The following is a 10631-nucleotide window of genomic DNA, read 5'->3' on the forward strand; positions in this document are numbered from 1 at the left end:
GGCCTCTAATCTAGCAACAGGTGCAAAGGTCTCATCAAAATCAATTCCTTCTTCTTGATTATAACCTTTAGCAATCAATCTTGTTTTATTTCTTATTACATTTCCATGTTCATCTAATTTATTCCTAAAGACCCATTTTGTGCCAATTATTGAATAATTTTTAGGTCTTGATACTAAAGTCCATACATTATTTCTTTCAAATTGATTAAGTTCCTCTTGCATTGCATTAATCCAATTATAATCATTTTCAGCTTCTTCAATAGTTTTTGGTTCAAGATGAGAGACAAAAGCACAATGATTAAATACATCTTTTAGTGAAGAACGAGTTTTTACCCCATGCATAGGATCACCAATAATTAGCTCCTTAGGGTGATTGTGAGCATACCTCCATTCTTTGGGTAGGTCATTTGTACCTTGAGGTTGTTCTTGATGTTCTTCACCTCCCTTATCCTGTTTGTCTTCATGTTCCTCATCATCTTGAATTGTTGAATCTTTCAGAGTGATTTCCTTCATTCCTTCTATAAGAGGATCTGCATCATCAACACCTTCATTCTTCCTTGAAGGAAGATCGTTAGATTCATCAATGACAACATATATGGACTCCTCTACTACTAAAGTTCTTTTGTTAAAAACTCTAAAAGTTTTACTAGTGGAGGAGTAACCAAGAAAGATTGCTTCATCTGATTTTGCATCAAATTTTTCAAATCTTTCTTTACCATTATTTAACACAAAACATCGGCAACCAAAAATATGAAAATAAGCAATATTAGGTTTTCTTTCTTTTCAAAGCTCATAGGGGGTTTTCTTTAAAATTTGTCTAATCAAAGCACGATTTAAAATGTAACATGCTGTGTTTATTGCTTCCGCCCAAAAATATCTTGGAAGGTTGCTTTCACAAAGTATGGTACGGGCCATTTCTTCTAAGGTTCTGTTTTTCCTTTCTACTACCCCATTTTATTGGGGTGTCCTAGGAGCAGAGAAGTTATGGCCAATTTTCTTTTCATCACAAAAGTTTTCAAAGTCTTGATTTTCAAATTCAGTTCCATGATCGCTTCGAATATTTTGAATTGAAAATCTTTTCTCATTAGTGACTTTTCGGTAAAATTTAGTGAAAACATGAAAAGTTTCATCTTTGTGTGCTAAAAAAAAAACCCAAGTAAAACGAGAGTAATCATCTATAATTATAAAACCATATCATTTTTCTCCTAGACTAGTGGTTCTAGTAGGTCCAAATAAGTCCATATACAAAAGCTCTAAAGGTCTAGAGGTTGAAATAATATTTTTGGATTTAAATGAAACTCTTGTTTATTTTCCTAGTTGGCATGCATCACAAATTCTATCCTTTTCAAAATTCAGTTTTGACAAATCAAGAACTAATTCTTTCTTAATTAATTTTGAAAGAGAATGCATGCTAATGTGTGCAAGTCTACGATGCCAAAGCCAACTAGTCTCACTAATTTTAGCATTCAAGGATACTAGGCATTGCATGTTTATTTTGGCTAAATCATTTAAGTCTACCATATAAACATTACCATGTCTATGTCCAATAAATTTAATGCCATCATTAATAGGACTAGTTCCAATGCAAACAGACGATTCAAAAATAACTTTATATCCTTTATCACAAAATTAACTAATGCTTAGTAAATTATGCTTTAAACCATCTACTAACAAAATATTTTCAATGTATTTGGAGGGAGTGATATCAATGTTACCTATATCGATGATCTTTCCTTTGCCATTGTCTCCAAAGGTGACCATCCCTCCATCCTTAGCATCAAGAGTGATGAATTGGAATTCATCACCAGTCATGTGTCTCGAGCATCCACTGTCAAGATACCATTTCCTGTTTCCTCCTTGGGATGCTAGACACACCTGCAAGCAAAAGTCAAGTTTTTGTTTTAGGTACCCAAGCTTTCTTGGGTCCTTTTTGGTTAGTCATAATGGTTCCTTTTGGAACTCATATTTTCTTTATAGTTGAGTTTGCAGACTTGTTAGAGAAGCAAGTGTATGACTTATATCTTACTCTACCACATTTGAAGCAAGTAATATTAGAAGACTTGTTACTTAAAGAGTTTACATAAATATTTTTCAGATATTTTTGTTTCTTCAAGGGATTATAGCCAAGTCCAGCCTTATCATACACGGTTTTTTGATTATCAAGAATCATATTGAATTTATTTGAACTCAAGGTGAACTTTTCTACTATTGGTTTTAGCTTGACAATTTCATTCTTTAAGCTTTGATTTTCTTGAAGCAGGGTGGATTTTTCAATTGAAATATTTTTAGTTTATTTCAATAAAGATTAATTTTTTGATTTTAGATCTTTGTTCTTCATCTCTAGTTTCTTTAATTCATCAACTAAATCATAGAATGCTTTATGTAATTCTTCAAATGTAAAGTCACTAAGAGTTTCAGAAATTACCTCATTTTCGTGTGCCATAAGGCACAGGTTAGCTTGTTTGGTTGAGTTTTCCTCGTCGGAGCTTGAGTCATCACTCGCACTCCAAATGGCCATCATGGCCTTCTTCTTGTACTTCTTGGAACCTTTCTTCAGCTGAGGGCATTCGGATTTGAAGTATCCCGACTTCTTGCATTCGTAGCAGATAAGAGGTTGGTCTTTCTCTTTTTCTTTGCTCTGTTCTCCTTTTGTGAATGGCCTCTTCCTCATCCCCTATTTTTTTTTTCTCAAAAATTTTTTGAATCTTCGGGTAATGAGTGCCATCTCTTCATCCTGTTCTTCGTCTTCAGTGTCATCAGTTTCTTCATCTGGTGGAGCTGTGGATTTAAGGGTAATTGTTCTTTTCATTTTGACTTCTTCCTCTTGATGTTGCTTCATGCTCAGCTCATGAGTCATCAATGATCTAAGAAGCTCTTCCAAGGGTAGAATGTTCAAGTCCTTAGCTTCTTAAATGGCAGTCACTTTGGCTTCCCAAGTTCTTGGTAAGGACCTGAGAATCTTTCTTACAAGCTCACTATTAGTATAGGACTTGCCAAGACTCTTTAAACCATTAATAATATCAGTAAAGCGAGTAAACATTCCAGTTATGGACTCATCATGCTCCATTTTAAATAATTCATATTTATGCACAAGCATGTTGATTTTAGACTCCTTTACTTGATTGGTTCCCTCATGGGTTACTTCTAACCTATCCCATATTTCTTTAGCAGATGAGCAAGTAGAAATACGATTAAATTCGTTAGCATCAAGAGCACAATAAAGAACATTCATTGCTTTAGCATTTAATTGGGCCATCTTCTTATCAACCTCATCCCATTCTTTCTCGGGTTTGGTTGATTCCTCACCATCTATAATTTTAGTGGGTATGTGAGAACCATTCACTATGATACTCCACATATCATAGTCGAGTGCTTGAATAAATATTTTTATCCGAGCTTTCCAATAGGTGTAATTAGATCTATTAAAAAGTGGAGGTCGGTTGGTGGATTGCCCCTCGGCTAGAGAAGTGCCAACATGAGTTGCCATAGATCTTTGGCTCTTTGATTGTTTAGATCAAAGAAGGGCTAGAGCACCGGGCTCTGATATCACTTGTTGCCCAGCTATGCAACCCAAGAGGGGGGGTGAATTGGGTTTCTAAAACTTTTAAGCTTAACTTATTACTTATGAGAAATGTTTGACAAAGCTAAATAGATAGAGTGAGTAGAATTAATTCAAGGCTAATAGCAAGAGCAAGAATGCAAGAGAATAATGAAGAGATAAAGAAGAGCAATTAGACACACACCAAACAAAAAGATTTATAGTGGTTCGGTGCCAACCTTGCACCTACATCCACTCTCCAAGCTCCTACTTGGGAATTTCAATCTACTAATCTTGTATTCAACCCGAATACAAACGTCAGAAACTCTGACTCTAGCTATTCCAAACTAGTCCATTTATTTTTCGGGTACAAGCCAACCCAATACACTCCGATTCTAGGTTCGGATCAACCTTCCCTTGTTTTGGAACCCCTCCAAAACAAAACCAATCACTCAAACTGAGTATAACAATTTATAGCACAAATAAGTACAAAGAAAGCTCCTTCAATGAGCGAATATAACTTTAAATACACTTTACTCAAGAGAAGAAGACCCTTTTTGAATTTCCTCAAGGTGGATGGAGACTTGAATGTGCACTTGAGGAGTTGGTGAGCTTGGATTAAAGGCTTCTTGAAAGCTTTGAATGAGCTCTTGCTTAGAGCTGAAAAGTTGGCTTGAAATCTTTTTTTTAAAATCTCTCTTCTTGAATGCTCCTTCTGATTCCCACCTTTTTGTTCCTTTTATAACTTTAAGAAATAGAGGAAATCATTCTAGACTGGAAAAAGAGCCGTTATACTGCATTAAATGAGCATTAAAAGTATTTGAAATGGGTTAAAAACTAACCGTTATGAAAAAATCCCGTCACAGGGGTCGACTCATGAGTCAACTCATGCTTGGGGGTCGACTCATGGGTCGACCTCTGTGGAAAATCGTCACAGAAGTGAACGGGATTCATGGTTCTGTAAAACTGGAAAAAAATCCGTAGAGGTCGACTCATGAGTCGACTCATGCCTTGGGGGTCGACTCATGGGTCGACTCACAGGGTGTGCCAAGTCTGTGCCGGCCAGAAATTTCAGCGTGCCAGTCATCTCATGCCTTGGGAGTCGACTCATGGGTCGACTCATGATTTTCAATCATGCATATCTTTCAAAATACAAGTCTAAAATCAATAAAATTTTTACCATTGGATCACAAATTTTTTATTCTATCATTTGATACTATCAAATCAGGGTTTTGATAAAATTACAATTTTGCCCCTGAAGAGCAATAAGATTTTTTCAAGTGAGAAATCATTGGTACCCCTTCAACTGCTTTGTAATCATCAAAATCAATCTAAGGAGCAACAGTTTCAGATAAGAAAATCATAGTATTTATCCGACCAACGTGATACTCTATCGGATCTTTTTAATAGCACCTCTACTGGCTTCAGATTCGATTCACCAATCAAATTCAATTCTGTATGTATCAGTCCTTCCACCTCATGAACTTCATCATGTTCAATTTTATAGGCATTAGCTCCTTCACCAAGGAACTCTTTTTTCAAAAAGACTATGCGGCTGTTGACAAACACCTTTTGTTCTGCAACGAGGTAGAAGTAGTATCCTTTAGTTTCTTTTGGATATCCTACGAACAAGCATCTGTCGGACTTCGATCCAAGCTTATCTGTCTTTAAATGCTTGACATAAGCTGGACACCCCCAGACCTTATGGTGTAAGAGCACTGACTTACATCCAATCCATATCTCATATGAAGTTTTATCGACAGACCTGCTGGGCACCTTATTCAGAATGTAGCAGGCAGTTTCTAGAGCATATCTCCAAAAGAAGATTGGCAGGCTCGCAAAATCCATTATGGATCAGACCATGTCTAACAAGGTTTGATTTCTCCTCTCTGACACCCCATTATATTGTGGTGTTCCAAGAGGGATTCATTATGAGAGAATTCTATTCTCTTTCAGATATGTCAAGAACTCACTGGTGAGATATTCACCTCTTCGATCTGATCGAAGGATCTTAATACTCTTTCCAGTTTGTTTCTCTATTTCAGTATAAAATTATTTGAACATTTCAAATGATTCTGACTTATGCTTCATAAAATAGACATACGCATACCTTGATAGGTCGTCTGTAAACGTAATGAAGTAGTAGTATCCTCCTTTGGTACTTATGTTCATAAGCCCGCATACATCAGTATGTATTAGACCTAGGACATCGGTGGCTCTTTCATCTTTTTTCTTAAAAGGTAACTTAGTTATCTTACCAAGTAGACAGGACTCACAGGTAGGCAATGATTCACAATTATCTATCTCAAGGATATGTTCTTTGATCAACCTGTCAATCTTATTCTTGTTTACATGATCAAGCCTACAATGCCAAAGGTAAGATTCACTGATATTATCTAATTTAGGGTATTTACTGAGTGTGTACATTACACTAATAGACCGTGATATTATGTATATGTCATGTTTCAATTGTCCATGCATAATTGTAGTATCATTCATCATGATATCACAAAAATCATCTTTTATTATAAACTTATAACCAAGTTTGACCAAAAGGCCTATAGAGATGACATTCATCAAAAAAGAGGGACAATAATGACAATTATTTAACATGACACTATTGGACTTGAAGATAAGCTACAAAGTTTTTAAGATTAGAACTGAAACAAGACTTCCATCTCTAATGTTAAGGAACCACTCATCCTCTCGAAACTTTCTACTTACTTGCAGTCCCTGCAACGAATTGCATATATTAATAGAATTTTTGGTATTCAACACCCAGATAGTAGTATCTTAAATAGAAAAATTATAAGGTGTTATTATATAAGTACCTTGTGAAACAACCAATTGCTTCTTTCTCTTATTTTTAGGCCTGTTTGGGTCAAAGATAGCTATGTAAGAAGGATAATTCTTTTTTCAATGACCCAGTTTCTTACAGAAGAAGTACTCTATATGGTTCTTGTCCACTTTTGATGGTTTGCTCTGCTTGAGATCGACGACATGGGATTTCTGTACCTTTTTCTTCTTTCCTCTCCTAGAGGATCATCGCCCTATAGATGAACCTCTCACTAAATTTACTGGCTCCTTCTGGAGGTGGTGATCCTTCTCAAAAGTCTGCAGTAACCCTAGCAAACCATGATAGTTTACTGTAGGCTTTATCATTTTATAATGACTAAGAAAGGATAGATAGAATTTTGGTAGCAAATTGAGGATAGCATCCTTACTTAACTGTTCATGCAATGAAAAGCCAAGTTTGCTAAAGCATTCAATCTGCTCAATCATGTACAATACATGATTGGTGACTGAAGTCTCCTCTCGCATACGGGCATTGAACACTGCACAGGAGATTTTGTATCTCTTCGCATCCTCAGGGGTGTCGAAGGACTGATTCAATATTTGAATGATCTCCTCGGGCTGTGCATCCTCAAACTTACGACTAAGTTAGTCATTCATAGCTGCCCTCATCACAATCCACAGTCATGCGGTCATTGAGTCACTTCATGTAAGTATCTCTCACGACATGAGGAGCATTGGTTGTAATTTTTTCAGGTGTTTGATTCGTAAGGATGTACAAAATCCTCTCGTGCTCCAAGACGATCTTCAACTTTTGATACCAGCTATCGAAATTGGGTCCGATGAGCCTGTCGCTGTCCAACAGCGTACAAAGGGATAGTGTGTTGGGCATAACTGAAAGAAAAAATATAAACCTATTAGTATATAAATTATTTTTGATCCTAAAAATATAGACTTTAGTCTAAAGGTCCTCCTACTATTTTTACTAATTGGTAGCCTCTACCTCCAGCTCGAAGAATTACACTAATTCCTTAGCGGGTACTAAAATCCACATGGACTGCGTTCGGGCCCGAGTGTGGCTCGACCAACCCTAGTGCATCCATGGATAGGTTCATAACCAATTATTTCTCCAAACAACTTCTAGCAATAAGTTTTGCCCCAGGCTTTTCTTCAGTAGGCGTGTGGTGCTTCTACTAAAATCTTAGTTAGATCCAACCATTAACATGACATACCAAGTGCATCCAACAAATGGATGTCCAGACCTGAGTGTGGATCGATCAATTTGAGCATTGATCTGAAGGTACATCATGATGGTCATATGATGAATGATAATTTCAATATGTAATAGACACCAGACGTGTGGCACATCCAATGCCTATTTAGAATATTGGACTCATTATCATGCACGTTAATGGAAGGCAATGATCAAGTTATCTCATAAATTTATCACTTTATGGACCTAATAATTTAGAAGATTTGATTTTTTTGATCTGAGAATAAGAGAAGAAGTCAACCTGCAAGCTGCAAATCCTCCCACTAACTTCACCAAGTCATGTAAATGATTAGACATAAGCTGATCTAAAGATACCTAAATCAGTCACACTGATTCACCTTAATGGCATGGATCTATACGAATCGACTAGTGACCTAATCAAAATATAATCTATCATGTTGGCTAGGTAAGTGAGATCAGTAGGAGGGATATACGCTTAACTCACCATAGACGCATCTAGGTGAATAGCTCTCAATTAAAAACTACTTGATCGAATCTGTCAAACTTATCTTAGACACCAACTGGTTAATTAGTTTCGATTTGGTTCACCAGAATATTCAGACTCAACCATAGAGCTATGATCATGATCCATTTATTAGGATCAAATACATGGACTTGATCAAACTATAACTATTGAGATTGATTTAGAGAAATACTGATATGATCTAATTCAATACTTGATTAGATTTAATCAATTTTTCTATATGGTTCATATGTGTTTCTAACCCTAGGTCTAACCTATTAGAAGGATCTGATTCATGCTAACCCTTTGTCCATCAATTTATATGGTGTCTTAATGATCTTTAATTCTCAAATCTAAATCATTCAAAATTTAATTCATAATTAAGTATGTGAAATGTGTATTTCAATCTATAGAACTATTCTACAAAAATTTCAGGTGAAGCATATCATATGTTTCAACACATGAAAGTCAGTTTTTATAATATGTTTAGCAATTTAATATACATAGGTATAATCTAAATTTTATATATACATCTCATGTATCATGACAATCTTTAGATCAATACCAATTACATCATATGTAACATGCAATTCAAATTTAAAGTAATTTTATATCTAAATTTTATCTTATTGTAATGAATCATAAACCATTTTAGATCTAATCTAAATATATTTATGATCAAAATACATAAAAATTTATTCACTTTTTTTCTTCATAAAATCAGATTACAATGACACCCTTATACATCATAAGAAAATCTATCAAATAAGCAAAAGAGAGATTAATCTCTTCAATCTCCTATGATCAGACGGTCTGATGATCTTATCAATCCAAGTATTAGGCTACTAAGATCTGAAATCTAGTTTCATACATAATTACATCAATATGTAATTATTAACAAAACTATTTTATATCATGAATATATCCTTGATCTTATCAATTATATTCTTTATCTAATCTAATTAAATTTAATATATTATATACACCATATCAGATCTGAAACATATCTTATACTGATTACAAAATATTAATTTCAAATTTGATATCATATGAAAAATTAATTTGATGCAAATATGAATGCATAAATAATAAATTTTTGATAAAATCTATTTTCGCATGATGCTGAATTCTGATAGGATTCAGATCTAAATATCTGTCAAAACAGATCCAATTCAGATCTAAAATAAATTTTACTTCATAAAAAAAAAAATATTAAAATTTTATTAAAATAAATTTAAAATATATTTTAATTTATATTGTTATTCTATTAGAAATTTAGCAACAGCAGAATTTTATTATAACAAACTTATAACAACCTCAATCAACTATTGATTAGGTATCTCTAATCTGATCATAATCAGATTAAAAATTTTATATAAATAGATTTAAATTAAATTTAATATCTCATAAAAAATCTCAATTACATCTTATGTAATTAGTCTCATAAAATTTTGTTATGCATATATATATTTCAGGCCTGCTCTGATATCAATTGAAAGGAAAGAAACTGTTTCTTTTCGAAAGGCTCAAGTTGCATCTAAAAATTTTTTTATTCATCTACATCATTAAAGATCAAATTTTTATCTAATTAGTAATAGAATCGGAGATTAAATATTAAATTATCTGATATAAATCTTTGTGGAGGCCTGGATGTGCAGACCCTCTACTTCGCATGCATGTCAGATGCTGCAGGAAAGCAGGATGAACTCCAATCCAATTACCTTCATAACTCAATCAATCGAGGGATGAGATGTACTGGTGTGAGACCTCACACCAGTAGGTGGGACGCCCAAGATGGATCCATGCCCAAGGGAAGAGGGGCGGCAACAAGAGGAGAGGGCAAGGGGAAAGAAGGGACCTCTCTTTATTCTCACGCCTCTCTCTCTCTTTCTTTTTTCTCTTGATTTGATTTGTTTGCTATGTATCCATAAGTTAGAGGCCCTCTCTATTTATAGATAATTCTCATGACCCAATAAGTATAGCAGCCCTAACTCAAATCCGATTTGAATCAATCTAATACTCATGAAAGAAGGATTCCTACATGAGATAGAATTGCCATCACATATGATAATCAATTGCATCCACTCCCTCACCCACATGGGACATCCCAAATGAGCAAAGCTCCAGGTGCTGGTCAGCCCATAATAGAGGAGAATCTCAGTGCAAGTGTAATACTCATATCTCATCAAAAACAGATTTGATTCGAATCCAATTCGAAGCTGGTTCGAAATAATTTCAAAAGATTGTCAATCCTAAACTCTTTAGAACTTTTATACCAAATCTAACTTAGATTTTTAGATCTAATTAAGCTTAATTAATTCAGATCTAATTTAAAATTAATCAGTACTTAAATTTAATCTTTCATATGCTCCATGGATCATAGATCAGAAACTGTTCATCTCCGAGAATGAACCTGAACCTCATATGTAGTGTTAGCTAGACATAGTTAACTCTTCAATTTTATTTGACCCATAACTTAATTCTCAATCAAGTTAGCTTATATGTTCAATCAAGTCAAGTACTTTCAAATTAGACATATAAACATAGGTCAATTCCTTCCTTCT

Source organism: Elaeis guineensis, chromosome 1 (assembly GCF_000442705.2).
Source record: "Elaeis guineensis isolate ETL-2024a chromosome 1, EG11, whole genome shotgun sequence".
In the NCBI taxonomy this organism is placed as follows: Eukaryota; Viridiplantae; Streptophyta; class Magnoliopsida; order Arecales; family Arecaceae; genus Elaeis; species Elaeis guineensis.